The sequence below is a fragment of the Phocoena sinus genome, chromosome 8, assembly GCF_008692025.1.
Source record: "Phocoena sinus isolate mPhoSin1 chromosome 8, mPhoSin1.pri, whole genome shotgun sequence".
Taxonomy (NCBI): Eukaryota; Metazoa; Chordata; class Mammalia; order Artiodactyla; family Phocoenidae; genus Phocoena; species Phocoena sinus.
This window is the reverse complement of record NC_045770.1, coordinates 105,998,571-106,021,943: the sequence shown is the minus strand read 5'-3', so window position 1 is coordinate 106,021,943 and position 23,373 is coordinate 105,998,571. Positions and strand designations below refer to the sequence as shown.

The 23,373-nt window shown below is 51.2% G+C and overlaps 1 pseudogene; it reads left to right on the top strand.

Annotated features, from left to right (window-relative positions):
* Positions 1 to 224: 224 nt before the first annotated feature.
* LOC116758421 lies at positions 225 to 3,266 on the top strand (annotated as a pseudogene).
* The last annotated feature ends 20,107 nt before the right edge of the window (positions 3,267 to 23,373 follow it).

Below are 23,373 nucleotides of genomic sequence, written 5' to 3'. Positions count from 1 at the left end.
TGAGATTCCAGATATCTGGGACTCCTCTCTAAACCTGGGGCTCTGTTTCTGGGGTTCAGGACCCTGCATGCACCAGTATCCGGGGTTCATTCCCCATGAGTTCAAATATCTGATTCGGCCTCCACCCCCCGTTCAAATATCTGTGGTTCAGACCCCACAATCAGAAATCCGGGATTCAGCAACCAGCGCCCTCGAGGAGGGACCCCTCAGGAAGGGGCGGGAGGATGGGGGAAGAGGTGGCAAGGGGAAAGGTCTCCTTGGCCCTCTCCCTGCTTGGCAGAGCCGCTGGCGGACCCCAGGAGGAGGTGGAGACTCTGGGCACCAGAGTGACCCCTAGCAGGTCAAGCCCCACTCTCAGGACCCCCAGGGGCCACCATGCCGGGCCGGGAGCCCGAATGACCCCGACGTGGCTGAGCTCTTCTTCAAGAACGACCCGAAAAAGCTCTTCCGTGACCTCCGGGAAATTGGCCATGGCAGCTTTGGAGCCGTGTACTTTGCCAGGGATGTCCGGAAAGGTGGGGTGGTGGCCCTCAAGAAGGTGTCCTACAGTGGGAAGCAGTCAAATGAGAAACGGCAGGACATCATCAAGGAGGTGCGGTTCCTGCAGAAGTTCCGGCATCCCAATGCCATTCAGTACCGGGGCTGTTACCTGAGGAGGCACATGGCTTGGGTGGTGGTGGCGTATCGCCTGGGCTCAGCTTCTGACCTCCTAGAAGTGCACCAGAAGCCCCTTCAGGAGGCGGAGATTGCAACTGTGAACCACGGGGCCCTTCACGGCCTGGCTTATGTGCACTCCCACAACGTGATCCGTGGGGATGTGAGGCTGGAAACATTCTGCTGTCAGAGCCAGGCCTGGTGAAACTGGGGAACTTCGGCTCTGCATCCGTCATGGCACCTGCCAACTCCTCCGTGGGCGCCCCGTACTGGATGGCTCCAGAGGTGACCCTGGCAATGGATGAGGGGGCAGGACGATGGCAAGGTGGATGTCTCGGTCCTTAGGCATCACCTGCACCGAGCTGGCGGAATGGAAACCACCGCTGTTTTGCACGAATGCGATGAGTGCCTTATACCACGTTGCAGAGAGCGAGTCCCCGGTGCTCCGGTCAGGACACTGGTCTGAGTACCTCCGGAATTGTGTCGACTCCTGCCTTCAGAAAATCCCTCGAGACCGACCAACCTCAGAGGTTCTTCCGAAGCACCGCCTTGTGCTCCGGGAGCAGCCGCCCGCAGTCATGATGACTTAATCCTGAGAACCAGGGATGCTGTCGGGAGCCGGACAACGTGCAGGACCGCAAGATGAAGAAGATATGCTGCAAGAGGCGCCCAGTGGCCCTGGCACTGAGGCCCCAGAGGAGGAGGCCAAGCCCTCCATGCAGCGGGCCGAGACACTGGCCGGTCTAGAGAGCCCTCCAGCCGGAGCAGCTCAGTCAACAGCCTGGCAGACACCTCTGACAAGGAGGCACAGGCCCTGAAGCCCGGGACACGGCCGCGATGCGGGAGGGCGAGCACGCCGTCATCTCCCACAGCTCCATCGTCCACCGGCTGCTGGGCTCTGACAGACTCCGTGACGATCCCTACCCGCCAGAGATGAGCCCGGGCCCTCTCCAGCCACCTGCAGCCCCGGCTCCCACATCCACCACCTCTTCTGCCTGCTGGCAGGCCTGCTGCCGCAGCCGGGACCGCTCTGCCACCATCCGTACTGCCCGCCTGGTCAGCCGTCAGACCCGGGAGCGCGCGCAGGACTCAGCCCTGCGGCAGCAGCCGCAGGCAGAGGCGACAACAGCACCGGACACCGCTGCTGGCGTCGGGGCTGAGGTTGAGGGCTGAGCCTCAGGAGCGGGAGCTCGAGGCGCAGCGGGCTGGCTTTGGGGCTGAGGCGGGTGAGGTCCAGCAGCACGTCCTCGGGCCGCAGAAGAAGGAGCCGGCCGCCCTGCCGGAGGCGCAGAAGCGAGCCTCCAAGCTTCGGAAGGCGCAGCTGAAGGAGGGGGGAGGGGGCTGCGGCGGTGGGCGCGGTTGATGGAGGGTGAGGCGGCCCTGACCTCCTTGCTGTCCCGCTGCCCTCGCCGGGGAGCGCCACAAGCCCAGCACTCCCAAGCGGGAGAAGCCCGGGTGGCTTTTGCGGCCGAAGGAGCAGCTACAGCAGCGCCAGGCCTTGGAGCTGCAGTGTCGCCAGTACCAGCGCGAGATGCTGCTGGCTCGTCACAGCCTGGACCAGGACCTGCTTCGAGAGGTAGGCCACCCCTCCCCTGTTCCCCTCCCAGATCCCAGACACCTACATCCTTTCCCATTTGCCTCACTTGCGGTTGCCGTTCCCCTCTGCCCTCATTCGTGTTACGGCCCGGCTTCTTTTCCACACCTCTTTCGCTTCTCATGCCCGCCAGACCCTGCTAGAGTTCCCAGGCCTGCCAGGAGCTTGGCTCCCTTCCACCTCTCATCTGCACCCCGTGTCTCCCCACCCTCGGCTCCCTCTGCCGAGGAGTCCTGGGGCTCTCCCTTCCTTGACACCAGCAAGGCTTTCGGACCAGTTTCTGGGCTCTGCCTCTCTTTTGCCTCAGGACTTGAACAAGAAACAGACACAGAAGGACTTGGAGCGCGCATTGCTGCTACGGCAGCATGAGACCACATGGGAGCCGGAGCTACGGCAGCCCCAGGCCGTGCAGCGCACACGGGCCGAGCTCACCCACCGGCAGCAGCAGACGGAGCTGGGCAACCAGCTGGAGTACAGAAAGCGGCATAAGCAAGACCGCGGCCCAGGTTCGCCAGCAGCCCATGGGTGTCCCTCTGGGCCTTGGGGCTGCCTGGCTCCCAGCCTGGCCAGGCCTGGCTCTACCTCAGGCAGCTCTGGCAGCTGGGGGCAAACGGGTGCGGCAGCAGGGCCCCTGGATGCACCAGGGCATCTCTCGACCCTGGTTGCAGGCTCTGCATGCGTGACTTTCAGGGCCCTATAGGGCCATGGGGGCCCTGGGCCTATTCGCACTCTACCCCAAGACCAACGAGGACGGATGGCTTCCGCAGCCGTCTGCCTGTCCCTGGGCCCCCGCGGGGTAATCCTCTCACTGCCCGACACCCACTAGCCCTGTTGGCAAGGTTTGGGGCCCCGTGCAAGGGCTGGAACTGGAGCCGGGCACAGGCCAGCCGGGGTTTAGCCACCCGCCTGCCCCCCTGGGCCATCCACACACTGGCCAGTTGGCCGTGAGCGGCCCAGCCATATCCCCCGGCTGCTACCACGCAGCCAGCGCCGGCTAAGCCACCACCAGAGACTCTAGCTGCGCGGAGATCCCGAACCCGCCAGCCCCGGGGCCCCGCCCCCCTGGAGGTGTGACCAACTCTAGCTCCTCCCCAGCGCATATCTAGAGCATTGAAAATGAACTACTCAGTGAAGTTTCTCCAGTCCCAGATCTCTCCTCGCTTTCACCGCTCCTTCCTCGGTACGCTTGCCCACCTCACCCCTACCCCTTTGGGCCTCTAGACAGACAGCGTCGTCTGCCGTGGAGTCCAGAGATTATATCTGGGGTTCTCCTGATGCCCCCCCCCCACCCTAAGTTATTGCTGTTCTGCCTCGTGTGTGCTCATCTCGCCCTCATCGACTCAGGCCCGGGACCGGGGGTGGCAGTGGGTGGGAAGAGTCATGTGGGGTTTTTTTCTCCTTTTGGTTTTGGTCTTCTGTCTCCCTTCCAACCTTTCCCCCACCAAAAAAAGAAAAAAGACAAACACACATAAAATACCTGAGCAGAACGGTAAAAAACAAAAGAAATTAAATAAATAAATAAAACCTAGGAAAAAGTAAGACATGTTTGTTCTGAAAAAGGAAATAATAGATGCACACAGCCCTTTGCAAAAATGGCCCATCCCCCAAGGACTTGTCTTTACTGCAATTAAAGAATTCCTTTGATGTTTGTACAAACTCATGAGGCCTGAGTGGAAAGCAGTGCCGTGTAAGCATTTACATGGACTTTCTGGAGTCAGTCAAGGCTGGTTTGGATGCAGGTGGGGTTAACAGAAGGAGTGCTCATAAAAGCGGAGAGAGAAGCAAGGTTTCTCAGATGCCAGCGCATGCCCCTGTACAACCAAACTGACCCTGGGGTGCAGACACATGGCCTCTGCGCCATGTCCACTACTAGCTTTCAGTAAGTAAGCCAGCCTCGCGCTTGGAGGTGCCCGTGGGGAGAGAAAGGGCTGGCGGGGCCCTCTGGGTAGCCGGGTCCTCACGACAGCCTGGTGGTCCCATGTGTGGGTCTCCTGGAGCCCAGGGCACTGACTGAGGGGGACAGGACCAAGGGAGCAGAGCTGGCCTGGGAGTGAAACCAGAGGGGCACCAGCCTGGCCTCGATGTGACCTCAGGCAAGTCACAGCCCCTCTGCGTGCCTCAGTTTCCTCTTCTGTGAAGTGGGATCATAACAAACCCAAGACCGCTGTGAGGCATGAAGGAGATGGCACTGGCCCTCAGGACTCTCTGGGCATACACAGCGCCCCCAGCAGCAATGTAACCTCCGCTGAGGTCCAGCCCCCGGGTGACCTGCCTCCTCAAGGTCCAGCCGCTCTGTGAGGTTGACCAAGAGCCGCCACTCAGCCAGTCCTGCCCAGCAAGTGTCTGCTGAACACCTACTGCCTGCCGACACCAGTCTGGGCACTGGGATACAGCAGTGAACAAAGCAGGTGCTTTGGGATGCCGGCATCCTGACTCTGCTACTTCTGCTCCTAGGCTGGCCCAGCTCTGAAGACGTAGGCATGTCATGCCCCTCTCTGAGCCTGTCTCCCCATCTGTAAAGTGCGGGGGGTAGAATTACACCAGCCTCACATGGCTGTTGAGAGGATACAAGCAAGGTGACACGTGTCAGGCGCTGGGCAGAGGGAGGCACTCAGCGTCAGGGGCCAGCTGGCCCTCGGAGCTCCTCGTCTGTCTGGTCCAGTGGAGGACACAGACGGAACTGGGAAAGAGGATGCTGTGACAGGCTTGGAGGAAGGGACGCAGACTCAGTGGGCTCTGGCCACACCCCCCAAAAGGCCATGGGTTGGGGAAACTGAGACCAGAGGTGACAAAGGCTCTGCCAACATCTCCCCTTGTCTGTGGCTGACATTGGATGAGGTCACCAGGCCTCCTCCCAGCTCTGCCCATGGGTCTTTCTGGTGCTGCAGACCAGGAAGCAGGCCTGCAGGAAACCCGGGGTGTGACAGTGACGTCATCTGACACCCCTACCCCCATCTTCTGCTCTCCTTCCCCTTCCTCCCGTGGACCTACTGTCCCTCCTCAGCCCACAGGCAGGTGACGGCCACAGCCAGAAGTTGCCCTAGGGACTTCCCTGGCAGTCCAGTGGTTAGGACTCTGCGCTCTCACGGCCGAGGGCGTGGGCTCAATCCCTGGTCGGGGAACTAAGATCCCACAAGCCGTGTGGTGTGGCCAAAAAAAATTTTTTAATAAAATAAAATGAAAAAAAGAAGCTGTCCTAGAACCAGGGTTCCCAGATCCTTGGTCCCCTCAACCCACTGGACACTGGGCAACAGCAAAGAGGCCACAGAGCCACTCCTCCCCCCTTGAGGATGCTGCACCCTGCATAGGCTGTGGAAGGGGGCGGTAACCGGCGTGATCTCCTGTGCAGCCTCGGCCCCCTCAGCAGAGCAGAACTCAGCCTGGGAAGAGGCAGCCCTTGCTTCACCCTGTAGACAGCTGCACCCAGACACAACCCAGAATTATCTCTGAACACACCTGCTGTGGCATCAGTGACCCGCCCGCCAATATCTCAGTGCTCTCGGAACTTCAGTCAGTCATCTCCTTCTTCCTCCCGACTTCTGCCGTCCCACACCCATCTGTACGTTTATTTACCTTATCGGTCTCTTCAAACTGATTTAAATGGATTGCTTTTCCCTGCTTAGTGTCGTTGCAAGCGATAAATGTCCCAAACCCAATTTCACGTGCTACTTATGTTTTTCCTGAGACACATTCAAGGGAATCTTTGTATTGGTTATCTATGGCTGCATAACAAGTAACCCCAAAACATTATGGTTTAAAATGACATTTGCTGTCTCCCAGTTTCTCCCAGACTGGAATCCAAATACAGCTTAGCTGGATGGCTGCCTGCGTCTCACCAGGCTGCAGTCAAGGTGTGGCAGGGACTGCAGGCCTCTCCAGGGACCGGGCTCACTCAGCGCCAGCAGCTGTGGGCTGGGTGCAGTTCCTCACGGGCTGATAGACCAAGGGTCTCAGTTCCCTGCCCCATGGCCTCTCCATAAGGCAGCTCACGACAGGGCAGCCGGCTTCATCAGAACAAGAAAGTGAGAAAAGTCAGAGAGGACTAACGCGATGGAGATCACCGTCCTCTAGAACCTAATCTTGGAAGCAACATCCATCACTCCTGCAACGGGGCAGTCGCAGAGCCGCTGGTTTACAAAGCAGATGAGAAAGGGCATCCTTGGCACAAACTCTGCCCTGCGCCTAGGCAAGGAAACAGATCTGAGATTCATAAGGGGCCAGCGTCCTCCTGTCTCCTGCCACCCCCTACCCCACATACACCGTAAACGTAAACGAACGAGGAATCCACCCACCACCCCCCGCAGCTGCCTTTGCAGCATTGCTCTTGCGGTCCTTGTCCCCAGAACCTGCAGTGGAGGAAGATGTCCTCTTGGTGGAGACACTGGCTTTGAGTCAGCCTGGCCATCCTTCATGCCATACCAGGGCCACTGTTGGCGGCTCGCAGCGTCAACAGAGAGCTTTCTCTCCCAAGATGCCCGCCCGCGGGACGCACCAAACGTGGTTCGAACGACAGAGATGCCCCCACGGCTCCCGAACGCTGGCCCCCAGCAGTGTTATTTTGGGCAACGTGCCGACCGTGTTGGCACATTTCTGCATTGTTTTATAGGGTTAGAGGGTTAGAGGCTGCCAGGGCATGGAGAAGACCCCAGAGGGGCCCAAACGTCTTCCCAGCCTGGGCTCATGACCGTCAGAGGTCGGGCACCCTGGGCCTGCTCATGACGCTGCCTGATCTCATCCATTTCCTTCCTGGTCGGTTCAGGCCAACGCCCACCATGGGGCTAGGTCTCCCCTGTCACCTGCAGGAGCAGAAAACATGCGCCCATGGTTTATGTGCCCATAAAGCCAACGTAGCTTTATGGTTTCATCCATTCACTCACTCATTCATCCATGCATCTATTGAGGGCCTCCTGCATGCCAGGAACTGGCCTGGGTGCTACTGAATAAGACAGAAGACGCTCCTCGTAACGTTTCAAATGGTTTCTAAAAGCACACGGAAAAAAAAATTTAAATCACCCGTCCTCGTGGTTACAAGGGAAAACCATGGGCCTGGAATCATGCAGACCTGAATTCATATCCCCGCCCACGACCACCTTCCTGAGCTCGGGCAGCCCCACCCCCTTGCTGAGCCTCGGTCTCTGCCCGCACAAAACGCGGAGAATGATGGCGGCAACTCCCACCTGCAGCGCAAGGGACACGCAGCAGGGCCTCAGACCCTGTCCCGGATCTCCTGGTCCCTCCCTTCTGTACCATCTCTGGGAGAAACATGACGCAGTGTTTTAAGATCACCGAGAACTCTCAAGTCCCTTGTCACACTTCAGTCTTGAAATGACCGCCAAGGTTAGTGCAGCGACGGTCCTCCTGTTGCACTTGGGGAAACTGAGGCTGAGAGAGGCCACGTGCTTTGTCCACAGTCACACAGCGAGTGGGGGACACAGTGGACATCAAGCCTGCCCAAGCGTGGGAAGAGAGACATCGGCGGAGCACGGGGCCAAAAGCAGGGGCGTTGGTGACCAAGACCTCGTCTGTGCCCTGGGGACCAACCCCTGGGAAAACCAGATCCTTCCCAGGCGGGGCACAGGCCACACTGGCTATTTTGAGTTCTCCCACACATAACACAAGCAACGGGAATCTGGGGAGACCCGGATCACTGGTCGCATCGGGAACCGAGCTGCTCGGGTGGCGGCCAACGGATGGGCTGAGGGTGACAAGGGTCTGCGGGGCGGGGGCTGGAGAGCAGAGCCCAGATGCCTTCAGGGTTGGGGTACCTGCTGGAGAGAAGGCCCGTGGGGAGCTGGAGTGAGAGCCTGGGAGAGGCGGGGCCGTGTCAGCCTGGGGAGGAATCTGGGGCCTTTCCAGGTCAGGCAGGCACATCCGTGTCCTCCTGGGCTGGGATCCTGAGACAGAGTTTGAGCAGTGTGTTTGGATGGCAATCCCAGAAGCAGGGAAGGGAAGGAAGCCATAGAAGGTGCCCCATCAACCCGTAGCAGCCAGGCTCAGTCCCTGTGGGGACCTCAGAGAAAAAACATCACGGTGTCCCCGCCTCCTCGGGGCGAGGAAGCCTAGATGCTCCCCCAACTCCCCTGCGACAAGGCCATTGGCTGGAGCCATTCCTAGGGTGTGAGTCTCCCGGTGCAGAAAGGCACAGGTGCTGGTGGGAGGGTATCGCTGTCCTGGCCTGGATCCGTGGGTCCACAGCGCTACCAGCCGGCACCAAAAGCATCCACTGAGACAAGGCAGGGCGGAGCTCAGACCATACCAATCGGGGCGCCTTATTCACCGAGCACCCCGGTGCACCCAGCCCTGGCCACGCACCGAGGCACAGCCAGGAGCACGCAGTCAGGGCCTCTCTCTCGGAGACCGTGTCTCATCAAAGAGACCAAAAGTGAGAAGAGCACCGTGGGGAAATGAAAAGCATACGCTGGATTCGGGCACAAAGGGAGTGAGGGACGGATGAACAAAACGTGGCAGATCCATACAAGGGCATATTATCCAGCCACAAAAAGGAATAAGGTGCTGAATCTTGATGGTAAATATGCTAAGTGGAAGAATCAGATACAAAAGGCCGTGTAACGCAGGATTCCACGAATACGACGTGTCCAGAAGAGGTAAGTCCACGGAGACAGAAGGCGGTTGGTGGTGGCAGGGCCTGGGGGAGGGGAGGGTCGGAGAGGCTGCCGAGGGGTACGAGGTTTCTCCTCTGGGTGGTTAGAAGTGCTCTGAAGTTAGAGAGCGGTTATGGTTGCACAACCTGGTGAATATACTGAAAATCATTGCATTTTATACTTTAAAGGGTGAAGTTTATGGTAAGAGAGTTCATTAAATCTCGATCCTAAAAAGCACACCCGGGGACTTCCCTGACAGCTCAGTGGTTAAGGCTCCACGTTTCCACTGCAGGGGGCCCGAGTTCGATACCTGGTTGGGGAACTAAGATCCCACATGCCGTGCAGCATGGCCAAAAAAAACAGGAATAAATAAATTTTTTTAAAATGAAAAACACACACAGAGGGGTCCTCTTTACATGAGATGGTCAGGGAGGGCCTCTGGGAGGAGGTGACATTTTAGCTGAGGTCTGAAGGATGAGGAGGAAGTGGCCGTGGGGCAGGGCAGGAGGGGGCGTGGCACGTAGGGGGAGTGACGGAGGGCTGAGGACAGTGAGCTTGAGGGGAGGGGCCCGAGGTGCAGGGAGGGGGCGGCAGCAGACCCCATAGGGTTTGGCATCCGTGCTGAGGGGTAGCTTGTTCTGACAGCAGCTGGAGGGTCTCAAGCTTGGGAGAGAAACATGTGGGATTTATGCTTTTAAAGTGTGGTGGCTGGGGCTTCCCTGGTGGCGCAGTGGTTGAGAGTCCGCCTGCCGATGCAGGGGACGCGGGTTCGTGCCCCGGTCCGGGAAGATCCCACATGCCGCGGAGCGGCTGGGCCCGTGAGCCGTGGCCGCTGAGCCTGCGCATCCGGAGCCTGTGCTCCACAACGGGAGAGGCCCGCATACTGCAAAAAAATAAAAAAGTGTGATGGCTGGACGGGGTGGACTAGAGGGGACAGGAGACAGAACCCCCCCAGGAGACCACACGCCTCCTGGGAATCCCTTGGGACTGGGGCTTACCCAGTACAAACCTGTTCTCACCCCCATGCCCTAAGAGGGACTGTGGGTGGGGACACCTTGCTCCGTTGTGGCCATTTGTATCCTGCAGTATCTTAAAGGCACCCTTGCCCTGAGATGATAAACCCCAGGGTGAGGGAGAGAAGGCCGCAGCGCAGAAAAGGGGCTGAGCGGGCGACCGCGTCCGGCCGCAGGGAGGGTGAGAGCGAGGCAGCAGGGCAGGGGTGGAAGCAGACCCCGGGGCCGCCTGGAAAGCACCGCGGACTTTGAGCTTGCTGCCCGGCCAGCTGCCCAGGCTCCTCGGGGCGCGGAAGGGGGGTTGGGGGGAGCACGGGCCCAAGGGGCAGAGTCCACCAGGACCAGGAAACCTGACGCGGAGGGACTGGTGGTCTTCCGGGCTGGAGACGGCCGTCCTGCCAAGGATCTAAGCCAGGCCAGCGGATCTGGCAGGTCACACTCAAGGTTTGTTCTGAGGGTGGAGGGGAAGTCCCCACACGACTCAGCAACACATGAGCTCCTCAGAGAGCCAGCGACGTCCCAGCAACTGGAACAGGGAAGCATCTGGGAGAAGGATGTCAAGGGAACTTCGCTTCCCTTCAGAGCTGGCTGAGGGAGCCACACTGGACCCATTCATCCCTCATCAAGTGTCTTCGGTGTCCCAAGTCCTGGCAGGGCTTCATGGGAAGGCTTCCTGGAGGAGGTGACATTTGAACCGGGCCCTGAAGGATAGTGGGAGTTTTCCAAAGAACAGCAGGTAGAGAGAACACACAAGCACAGACCTAGAGGTTGGAAAGGGCCTGCACCAACCAGGGAACCGAGCAGCCCTTGCCTGGGCAGGGGTTGGAAAGTTGGGGGTACTCCTCCAGGAGGGGGGTAAGCCTGGGGTCTCTCTGCCAGGAGCCCCCTCGAGCTGGACCAAGCTAGGATGGGCCAGTGACTCCCTACTTGGTTGATTCCTTTGACTTTCCCGGCTTTGCTTGTCCACCTGCCCCCCCCATCCCTGAGACCCTTCCCCAGGTGAGGATGCAGGTGGCACGGTGACCACAGATGTGAGGGAACCCCACATTTCTGCTGGGAGGGATTTGGTACAGTTCAGAGCCAAGAGGGCGTGCATTCACCTTGGCAACGGCTCCCACCATCTCAGGGAGAGGCCACTTTGCTGACCCCCTTGTAGGGAATCCCACCGCGGAAAGAGGCCTTAAAGACAGGCAGTCACGCCCTCCCTATGGTCAGGGAAACCACCAGCACATAGGGTGCATTCTCAGGGTGGAGGCTGCAGCCCCGGGAAGGGACCCAGGGCTCATGCATGAGCTGGAATTCAGTCCCACTTGCCCTCTCAGCCAAGTGCACCAAGGACATGTGACCCAAAGACAGTGCACGGTGGCCCCGCTTGCAGCTCTCTCTGCCAGGCCTCAAGGTCTGGTGACAGGGGCCCAGAAAGGCCCAGATCCCCACAGGTGTCATGCTCTGCTCTTTGGTGCTGCTTGTTTCTATTGAGAAACAGCCCACCTCGAGCTGCCATCAAGCCTGGGACTTTCAGAACAGACACTTCTGCTGCTATTTCACGCTATTTCAAGAGAGCTTGAAGGCAGTCTGGGGAAGATGGAAGAGTGATGCATCTTTTCTGATCTCTCCAAATTCCCCTATAGAAATGGACAGAGCACCTAGGATAGCAAAACCCAAAACTCATGGGTTGCAGCCAGGATGGAACTAGACGGCCAGGTGACCACGGCAGGCAAGGAGGTGGAGATGAATCCCCAACAGGTGCTGGAGCCACGTGGTGTCAGCCTCTGCAAGGGAGGACGGGGAGGCAAGTCAACGGGGCTCTGATGGTCCTGAGAACTGAGGACCCCCCACCCCAGCTGCCAACAGTTCTCACTGCAGAGCGTGGTGGTCCCATCCGAGAGCAGACGTCAGTACCTCACGTGCAGGCTTCTATCTGTGGTGACCGCAGGAGGACGGCAATGGGGTCACACGGTGCTGGGGCAGTCTGGACCCTGAACCCACGACCAAGTTATTAAAGTACCAGAAAACTTCCATGACTGCCCTTCAAAAGTCCACATCTCTTGTAATCACAGGGTGAAGGTTTTCGAAAACCAGACCCAAACTCTGACCCCGTGGGGTCGGCACAGCCGTTTGAAATCGTAGCTACACAGGTTCCCTGGGGTGAATCAGGGTATCTACGGGAAAGAGGGGAACCCCAAACATTGGAACGGATCCCATTTGGAAAGACTGTGGTGCTGCTGGACCTCCAAATCCCTCAGACACTCTGTTGCCTGCAGAAGCCGTCCCAAGTCCCCGCCTCCATCACTCCTAAGGGAGACGCTTCCTCTAGGGCCTCTTGCTTCTGGATCTGAACTCGAATCGCAGGAGCAGGGGTATAAAATCTGACCCAGGGGGACTTCCCTGGCGGTCCAGTGGTTAGGACTCCTCGCTTTCACTGCCGAGGGCACGGGTTCAATCCCTGGCTGGGAACTAAGATCCCGCAAGCTGCACGGCACAGCCAAAAAACAAAAAATCTGACCCAGGAAGATGTACCGCATACAACAAAAGAAATGACAGGCATTACCAGTTTCCATTGGCAGAAACCTCGGGAATAAGCACGGCAATGGCCCTGCGGGTGTCAGGCCAGCGTGGAAGAAACGTAATGTTTTCTGATACGGATGCAATCGCCCATCCCAGACTCAAATAACCCAGAGCTGGGCGTGGCTCTAATAGAATGCTCACGTCGTTGACTGAAGTCTGGACCCAGCGGTGGCTCCTCTTTTTTTTTTTTTCCAAAATCAAAATTTAACTATGTTTTTCAATTAAAAGAAAGATTCTTTAAATTCTACAGTGCTTTAAAATTTTCAAAGATTTCACACACATACTCAGCCATAAAAAAGAACGAAATGATGCCACTTGCAGCTACATGGATGCAACTAGAGATGATCATAGTAAGTGAAGTCAGTCAGAGAGAGAAAGAAAAATACCAGATGATATCACTTATATGTGGAATCTAAAATATGGCACAAATGAAATTATCTACAAAACAGAAACAGACTCACAGACATAGAGAACAGACTTGTGGCTGCCAAGGGGGAAAGGGGGAGGGAGAGGGATGGACTGGGAGTTTGGGGTTAGCAGATGCAAACTATTCCATTTAGAATGGATAAACGACAGGGTCCTAATGTATAGCACAGGGAACTATATCCAGTCTCCTGGGATAAACCATAATGGAAAAGAATATTTAAAAAGAATGTATATATGCGTATAACTGAGTCACTTTGCTGTACAGCAGAGATTGGAACAACATTGTAAATCAACTATACTTCAATTCAAAAAATCGAAAAAAATATTTCACACACATGGTTTCGTATAATCTCATAATAACCCTTTCCCTCCCCCTCCCCTATGTTGCCCCTCCCCCAGCCCTCTCCCCACTGGTAACCACTAGTTTGTTCTCCATCTCTGTGAATCTGCTTCTTTTTTGTTTCATCCACTAGTTTGTTGTATTTTTTTAGATTCCGCATATAAGTGATATCGTATCGTCCATGTTTCTGCAAATGGCAAAATTCTGGTGGTTTTTTTGCTTTTTTTTTTAATGGCTGAGTAGTATACATTGTATGTATGTACCACACCTTCTTTATCCATTCATCTGTTGATGGACGCTTAGGTTGCTTCCATACCTTGACTATTGTAAATAACGCTGCTGTGAACATTGGGGTGCGCGTATCTTTTTGAATTAGTGTTTTTCTTTTGTTCAGGTATATTCCCAGGAGTGGGATTGCTGGGTCACATGGTAGTTCTATTTTTGGTTTTCCACAGTGGCTGCACCAATTTACATTCAGTGGTGGCCCATTTGAGATGGAGATGAGATTATGGGATTCCCTTGGTAAACTGTAAAGGACAGTTTTTTAACTTTGGCACTTTTGATATTTGGGACAAGATAATTCTTTTTGTGGGGGGGAGGCTCTTAGGGGGAGTGCTTAGTGGCATCCCTGGTCCACTAGATGCTAGTAACACACCCCTCCCAGTTGTAACAGCCAAAAATGTCTCTAGACATTGCTAAATGTCCCCAGGTTGGCGGGCGGTGTGTGGTAGTAAAATCCTCCCTGACTGAGAACCCCTGCTGTAGAGAAAGTTCTCCAAACACCTGGGGAAATAGGAATATTGGAGTGGGTTCATTATATACAACCCACTCGCCCACGCCCTAACCATGCCCCAAGAGGGCCCTTCGCCAAAGCTTTGAGAAATACAGTTGGGAGGGGAACACAGTGCGTGGAAAGTCTTCGTGGCTGTTCTCTGCGGGCTAGGAATGACCTTGGGAGACGCTGCCATTGAAACAGCCTTCCTGAATTCCATGAGGATGAAGGAATCCCAACACAGCAGGGGCCAAGGAGACAAGAAGGGTGTAGTTACCATCATGGAAACATGAATGACCAGAGGAGCTCTTTGGTAGCGGCTAATTGCTCAGGAAGTACCTGGGGCTGAAACGTTTGGTTTAACCCCATAAAATTGGTGATAGACAACCATTTTTGACCTGAACTACCATTTAACATGGTTCAGACTCATAAAGGAGCAGCTAACTGAGATTTACTTGATTGGAATAAGCAAAGAAAACCCTCTAGATCTGATTCACAGGACAACAAACTGACCCACCATATCGATGACATCGGGCAGACTGGACCCAACGAGCCAGAAACATAAACCCTCCAGAAATCTTGGTGAGACACATGCATGTCAGGGGGTGGGAAGTGATCCCCACAAAATGCAATGAAACTTCTAGAAGGACAATGGTCTGGGACGTGTTGAGGTAGCCTCGCCAAAAGAAAATACAAGTTGCTAGACCAGCCGGCTCCTACTGCCAGGAAAGTCCCACAATGCCCGGCGAGCCTCTTTAGATTTTGGACACAACATACATCTTATAAAGTGTGCTCATCCAACTGGTCGACCTGTAAGGCTGCCTGTGACATGTAAGGCAGGTGTGAGTAGATGCCAGGACAAGAGAAGGCTCTGGGATGCATCCAGTATGCGGCGAGAGCTACGCTCCTGCTCAGGCCAAATGACCCAGCAGATCCGATGGAGCATGAGGTGTCAGGAGATGGGGGGATTCTGTGGGACGTCTTCCGGAGGCGCCTACTGGGGTACTGCAGAACAGACCGTTCAAATTTTGGAGCAAAGCACATCTTCTTCTGAAAAGAACTCTTCTCCTTTTGAGAAGACAGCTCCTGGCTTGCCTCTGGGCCCTGATAGAGACTAAATATGTGAACACAGGTTGCAAAGTTACCATCCATCTGAGCTGTCCATCCTGAACTAGGTGTTACCCAACCCAGCAAGATAGACACTGAGATGCCCACCACGGCTCTCCACGGTCAAGGGGAAGTGAGATACAGCAGATCAGACCTGAAAGCACAAGTCATTGCACAAGCAGATGCTAGACTCCCACGGTACCTCCTTTGCTGTGTCAGCCCCTCTCCCTCCATCCACGCAAATGATCTCCCGGGAGTTCCTTAGGACCAGCTGACAGGAAGAAAGACTTCAGGCCCGCACGATAAGCTGGCATCATCTGAGGGTGGACAGCTGAAGCTCTGCAGCTCCAGGGCGGTGGTCCTGAAGGGTCTGGGGCCACATTTTCAGACATGTGCCTGGTTTTTCCTTTTACCTGGAAGGAGGGGGGGGGAGGTATGGGTCTACACTGACATGTCGGCAGGACCTAATGGATGGTCAGGGACCCAAAAGGAACAGGATTGGGGGACTTCCCTGGTGGTCCAGTGGTTAGGACTCCGCACTTCCACTGCAGGGGGCATGGGTTCGATCCCTGGTCAGGGAGATAAGATCCCACGTGCCCCACGGAGCGACCAAAAAATGAAAAGAAAGGAGTAGGATTGGATGATTGGTCACAGGAGGTCAGGAGAAGAGGCCTGAGGAAGAACCTCTTGGAGTAGGTGCAAGGTAGCCAGATAGAGATTAGCATCCCATGTAAATACTCACCAGAGGCCAGCTTCACAGAGGACACTCAGTGTCATCAGATGGACAAGATGGCCTGTCTGATGGCATCAGCCAGTCTGTGTCCCCAGCCACCCTGCTTTGCATGGACTCAGCAACCCAAGCTTCCCTACTCCAAAGCTGACCCAGCTCAGTCACTGCTGCGAGCCCAGGAACCCCCAGGAGACACCATTCCCCGGGGGACAGCCAGCCACCTGGTTGTGGGTTGATTTCACTGGACCACTTCCATCATGAAAGGGGCAGTGATTTGGTTTTCCTGGAATTATGACTGCTCTGAACATGAATTTGCCTTCCCTGCCTGGAAGTCTTCTGCCAAAACCACCACCCATGGACATACGGAATCTCCTTGGTCATTACTAAACCCCACAACACTGCTTCTCACCAAGGAGCTCATTTCTCCACAAATGGAGGTGCATCACCAGGCTTGAGCCCACTGGCTCCTTGGTCTCACCATGTTCCCCATCGTCCTAAGCATCGTTGAATGAAGGGATGGCCTTTTAATGCCTGGGTGATGATACTTTGCTGTTTCTAAGATACGGCCTAGGCTCTGAAGCAAGAGACGAAGAAGGGGGTTATTGTACCCGCCGGCACGACTGGTCCTGGTTCAGAGGGGGAATGCAGTGGAGAGACTACGCCCAGAGTCCAGAGATTCTCTGGGGCTCTAGGCACGAGGGCTTCAGTAGTTGTGGCGCACGGGCTTAGTTGCTCCGTAGCATGTGGGATCTTCCCGGACCGGGGCTCACACCCATGTCCCCTGCATTGTCAGGCGGATTCTTAATCCCCGCACTACCAGGGAAGTCCCATGTATCTCCGTTTTTGGAGGGAGGATTAGTGTGTCTTTGGTTGAACAGGGGACAATGGGGTTCTGTTAGGTATAGAAAGATATTATTGTTTTCCTTTTTTCCCATTGGAGTATGATTGCTTTACAACATTGTGTTCGTTTCTGCTGTACGACAAAGTGAATCAGCTATATGTATACATATATCCCCTCCCTCTCGATTCTCCTTCCCACCCCCTCCCCGTCCCACCCCTCTAAGTCATCACAGAGCACTGAACTGAGCTCCCTGTGCTATACAGCATCTTCCCACTAGCTATCTATTTTACACTTGGTAGTGTATATATGTCAATGCTACTCTCTCAGTTCATCCCACCCTCCCCTCCCCCGCACTGTGTCCACAAGTCCATTCTCTATATCTGCGTCTCTTTTCCTGCGCTGGAAATAGGTTCATCCGTACCATTTTTCTAGATTCCACACACATGTGATAATATATGATATTTGTTTTTCTCTTTTCGACTTACTTCACTCTGCATGACAGACTCTAGGTTCATCCACATCACTACAAACGACCCAGTTTCATTCCTAGAAAGATATTATTGTTTTCTTTATTTAAAAGTTAGGTGAAGGGACCCCCACACACCCATTAGGATGGCTACTGTGAAAAAAGTATAGAAAATAACCGGTGTTGGTGAGGGTACGGAGAAATTGGAACCTTTGTGCACTGTTGATGGGAATGTAAAATGGGAAATGAAAACGGTATGATGGTTCCTCAAAAAAATTAGAAAGAGGACAACCATAAGATCCAGCAATTCTGGGTACAACCCCAAAAGAACTGAATGCAAGGTCTCAAAGATGGATTTGCAACCCAAACACAGAAGCCACCCAATTGTCCATCAGCGGATGAATGGATAAACAAAATGTGGTCCATCCGTACAATGGAATATCATTCAGCCTTAAAAGGGAAGGAGATTCTGACACATGCTACCATATGGGTGAAGTTTGAGGGCATTATGCTCAGTGAAATAAGCCAGTCGCAAAAGGACAAATACTGTGTGATTCCACTCAGAGGAGGTCCCTAGAAGAGTCACATTGATAGAGACAGAAAGTAGGATGGTGGTTGCCAGGGGATGGGGGAGGGGAAGAGGAGTGTTTAACGGGGACAGATGTTCAGTGTCACTAGATAAAGAGTTTTGGAGATGGTTGCACAGCAAAGTGAATGTACTCATTGCCACAGAACGCAGAAATGGTTAAAATGGCAAGTTTTCCGCTAGGTGTATTTCACCACAATTTATTTGAAAAGATCCTGGAATTTTAAAAAAAAAATTTTTTTTTTAATGAGTTGAAAGACACACACTTACCAATCAGTGTAGTCTGTTCAGCTGGCCCAGGCCTCGGGGCGGGGGGGGAAATTCCAGCTCCAACAGCTGAGGGGCTAAACAGTTCTGAGTTTTATCTGGAAAACAGCAACTTCTGCCAGAAAGTTTAGGAAACATGGCCTCCCATAAACAGGAGACAACAGAGCAGTCAGACTGGAGAACAGCTCTGCGATTTTGCACTTGTTTCATGGAAAACTGTGACTAATTCATGTGGGGATCAAGGCATATTTTTTTGTTGTTGCTGTTTTGGGTTTTTTGGTTTGTTTGTTTTGAATTTTATTTTATTTTTTCATACAGCAGGTTATTATTAGTTATCCATTTTATACATATTAGTGTATATATGTCAATCCCAATCTCCCAATTCATCACACCACCACCACATCCGCCACTTCCCCCCCTTGGTGTCCATATGTTTGTTCTCTACATCTGCGTCTCTATCTCTGCCCTGCAAACCGGTTCATCTGTACCATTTTTCTAAGGTTCCACATACATGCATTAATATACGGTATTTGTTTTTCCTCTTTCTGACTTACTTCACTCTGTGTGACGGTCTCTAGATCCATCCACGTCTCTACAAATGACCCAACTTCATTCCCATTTATGGCTGAGTAATATCCCACTGTATACATGTACCACATCTTTATCCATTCATCTGTCGATGGGCATTTAGGTTAACTCCATGACCTGGCTATTGTAAATAGTGCTGCAATGAACATTGGGGTGCATATGTTTTTTTGAATCATGGTTTCCTCTGGGTATATGCCCAGTAGTGGAATTGCTGGGTCATACAGTAATTCTATTTTTAGTTTTTTAAAGGAACCTCCATACTGTTCTCCATAGTGTCTGTATCAATTTCCATTCCCACCAACAGGGCAGGAGGGTTCCCTCTTCTCCACACCCTCTCCAGCATTTGTTGTTTGTAGATTTTCTGAGGATGCCCATTCTAACTGGTGTGAGGTGATACCCCATTGTAGTTTTGATCTGCACTTCTCTAATGATTAGTGATGTTGAGCAGCTTTTCATGTGCTTCTTGGCCATCTGTATGTCTTCTTTGGAGAAACGTCTATTTTATTCTTCTGCCCATTTTTGGACTGGGTTGTTTGTTTTTTTAATATTGAGCTGCATGAGCTGTTTATATATTTTGGAGATTAATCCTTTGTCCGATGATTCATTTGCAAATATTTTCTCCCATCTGCGGGTTCTCTTTTCATCTTGTTTATGGTTTCCTTTGCTGTGCAAAAGCTTTTAAGTTTCATTAGGTCCCATTGGTTTATTTTTGTTTTTATCTCCATTACTCTAGGAGGTGGATCAAAAAAGACCTTGCTGGGATTTATGTCAAAGAGTGTTCTTCCTATGTTTTCCTCTAAGAGTTTTATAGTGTCCAGTCTTACATTTAGGTCTCTAATCCATTTTGAGTTTATTTTTGTGTATGGTGTTAGGGAGTGTTCTAATTTCATTCTTTTACATGTAGCTGTCCAGTTCTCCCAGCACCATTTATTGAAGAGACTATCTTTTCTCCATTGTATATCCTTGCCTCCTTTGTCATAGATTAGTCGACCATAGACATGTGGGTTTATCTCTGGGCTTTCTATCCTGTTCCATTGATCTATATTTCTGTTTTTGTGCCAGTACCATACCATCTTGATTACTGTAGCTTTGTAGTATAGTCTGAAGTCCAGTGGCCTGATTCTTCCAGCTCCATTTTATTCCCTCAAGACTGGTTTGGCTATTCGTGGTCTTTTGTGTCTCCAAACAAATTTTAAGATTTTTTGTTCTAGTTCTGTAAAAAATGCCATTGGTAATTTGATAGGGGTTGCATTGAATCTGTAGATTGCTTTGGGTAGTATAGTCATTGTCACAATATTGATTCTTCCAATCCAAGAACATGGTATATCTCTCCATCTGTTTGTGTCATCTTTAATTTCTTTCATCAGCATCTTATAATTTTCTGCATACAGGTCTTCTGTCTTACTAGGTAGGTTTATTCCTAGGTATTTAATTCTTTTTGTTGCAATGGTAAGTGGGAGTGTTTCCTTAATTTCTCTTTCAGATTTTTCATCATTAGTGTATAGGAATGCCACAGATTTCTGTCCATTAATTTTGTATCCTGCTACTTTACCAAATTCATTGATTAGCTCTAGTAGTTTTCTGGTGGCATCTTTATGATTCTCTCTGTATAGTGTCATGTCATCTGCAAACAGTGACAGTTTTACTTCTTCTTTTCCAATTTGTATTTCCTTTTATTTCTTTTTCTTCTCTGATTGCTGTGGCTAGGACTTCCAAAACTATGTTGAATAATAGTGGTGGGAGTGGACATCCTTGTCTTGATCCTGATCTTAGAGGAAATGCTTTCAATTTTTCACCATTGAGAACGATGTTTGCTGTAGGTTTGTTGTACATGGCTTTATTATGTTGAGGTAGGTTCCCTCTATGCCCACTTTCTAGAAAGTTATCATCATAAATGGGTTTTGAATTTTGTCAAAAGCTTTTTCTGCATCTACTGAGATGATCATATGGTTTTTCTCCTTCAGTTTGTTAATATGGTGTATCACATTGATTGATTTGCATATATTGAAGAATCCTTGCATTCCTGGGATAAATCCCACTTGATCATGGTGTATGATCCTTTTAATGTGTTGTTGGATTCTGTTTGCTAGTATTTTGTTGAGGATTTTTGCATCTATATTCATCAGTGATATTGGTCTGTTATTTTCTTTTTTTGTAGTATCTTTTTCGGGTTTTGGTATCACGGTGATGGTGGCCTCGTAGAATGACTTTGGGAGTGTTCCTTCCTCTGCAATTTTAAGGAAGAGTTTGAGAAAGATGGGTGTTAACTCTTCTCTAAATATTTGATAGAGTTCATGTGTGAAGCCATCTGGTCCTGGACTTTTGTTTGTTGGAAGATTTTTTATTTTTTGAAACTTTTTCTTTTTTTATTTTATAAATTTATTTATTTATTGGCTGCATTGTGTCTTTGTTGCTGTGTGCGTGCTTTCTCTAGTTGCTGCGAGCGGGGACTACTCTTCATTGTGGTGCTCTGGCTTCTCATTGCGGTGGCTTCTCTTGTTGTGGAGCTCAGGCTCTAGGCACGCAGGCTTCAGTAGTTGTGGCACACGGGCTCAGTAGATGTGGCTCATGGGCTCTAGAGCGCAGGCTCAGCAGTTGTGGCTCATGGGTTTGGTTGCTCTGAGGCATGTGGGATCTTCCCAGACCAGGACTTGAACTCGTGTTGCCTGCATTGGCAGGCAGATTCCCAACCACTGTGCTACCAGGGAAGCTCTGTTGGAAGATTTTTTTTTTTTTTTTTTTTGCGGTACGCGGGCTTCTCACTGCTGTGGCCTCTCCCGTTGCGGAGCACAGGCTCCGGACGCACAGGCTCAGCGGCCATGGCTCACGTGCGCAGCCGCTCCGCGGCATGTGGGATCTTCCCGGACCGGGGCACGAACTTGTGGCCCCTGCATCAGCAGACGGACTCTCAACCACTGCGCCACCAGGGAAGCCCCCTGTTGGAAGATTTTTAATCACAGTTTCAACTTCATTACTTGTGATTGGTCCGTTCATATTTTCTATTTCTTCCTGCTTCAGTCTTGGAAGGTTATACCTTTCTAAAAATTTGTCCATTTCTTCCAGGTTGTCCATTTTATTGGTATAGAGTTGCTTGTAGTAGTCTCTTATGATGCTTTGTATTTCTCTGCTGTCTGTTGTAACTTCTCCTTTTTCATTTCTAATTTTATTGATTTGAGTCCTCTCCCTCTTTTTCTTGATGAGTCTGGCTAATGGTTTATCAATTTTGTTTATCTTCTCAAAGAACCAGCTTTTAGTTTTATTGATCTTTGCTATTGTTTTCTTTCTTTCTATTTCATTTATTTCTGCTCTGATCTTTGTGATTTTTTTTCCTTCTACTAACTTTGGGTTTTGTTTGTTCTTCTTTCTGTAGTTCCTTTAGGTGTCAGGTTAGATTGTTTATTTGAAATTTTTCTTGTTTCTTGAGGTAGGCTTGTATTGCTATAAACTTCCCTCTTAGAACTCCTTTTGTTGCATCCCATAGGTTTTGGATCATCGTGTTTTCGCTGTCATTTGTTTCTACGTAGTTTTTTAATTTCCTCTACGATTTCTTCAGTGATCTCTTGGTTATTTAGTAACGTATTGTTCAGTCTCCACTAGTTTGTAATTTTTACAGATTTTTTTCCTTTCATTGATGTCTAGTCGCATAGCATTGTGGTCAGAAAAGATACTTGATACAATTTCAATTTTCTTAAATTTACCAAGTCTTGATTTGTGACCCAAGATATGATCTATCCTGGAAAATATTCCATGAGCACTTGAGAAGAATGTGTCATCTGTTGTTTCTGGATGGAATGTCCTATAAATATCAATTAAATCTATCTGGTCTATTGTGTCATTTAAAGCTTGTGTTTCTTTATTAATTTTCTGTTTGGATGATCTGTCCATTGGTGTAAGTGAGGTGTTAAAGTCCCCCAGTATTATTGTGTTACTGTCAATTTCCTCTTTTAGAGCTGTTAGCAGTTGCCTTATGTATTGAGGTGCTCCTATGTTGGGTGCATATATATTTATAATTGTTATATATTTTTCTTGGATTGATCCCTTGATCATTATGTAGTGTCCTTCCTTGTCTCTTATAACATTCTTTATTTTAAAGTCTATTTTATCTGATATGAGTATTACTACTCCAGCTTTCTTTTGATTTCCATTTGTACAGACTATCTTTTTCCATCCCCTTACTTTCATTCTGTATGTGTCTCTAGGTCTGAAGTGGGTCTCTTGTAGACAGCATATATATGGGTCTTGTCTTTGTATCCATTCAGTGAGACTGTGTCTTTTGGTTGGAGCATTTAATCCATTCACGTTTAAGGTAATTATCAACATGTATGTTCCTATTACCATTTTTTTATTTGTTATGGGTTTGTTTTTGTAAGTCCTTTTCTTCTCTTGTGTTTCCCACTTAGAGAAGTTCCTTTAGCATTTGTTGTAGAGTTGGTTTGGTGGTGCTGAATTCTCTTAGCTTTTGCTGGTCTGTAAAGCTTTTGATTTCTTCATCGAATCTGAATGAGATCCTTGCTGGGTAGAGTAATCTTGGTTGTAGGTTCTTCCTTTTCATCACTTTCAATATATCATGCCACTCCCTTCTGGCTTGTAGAATTTCTGCTGAGAAATCAGCTATTAACCTTATGGGAGTTCCCTTGTATGTTATTTGTCGTTTTTCCCTTGCTGCTTTCAATAATTTTTCTTTGTCTTAATTTTTGTCAACTTGATAACTATGTGTCTCAGTGTGTTTCTCCTTAGGTTTATCCTGCCTGGGACTCTCTGTGCTTCCTGGACTTGGGTGGCTATTTCCTTTCCCATGTTAGGGAAGTTTTTGTCTATA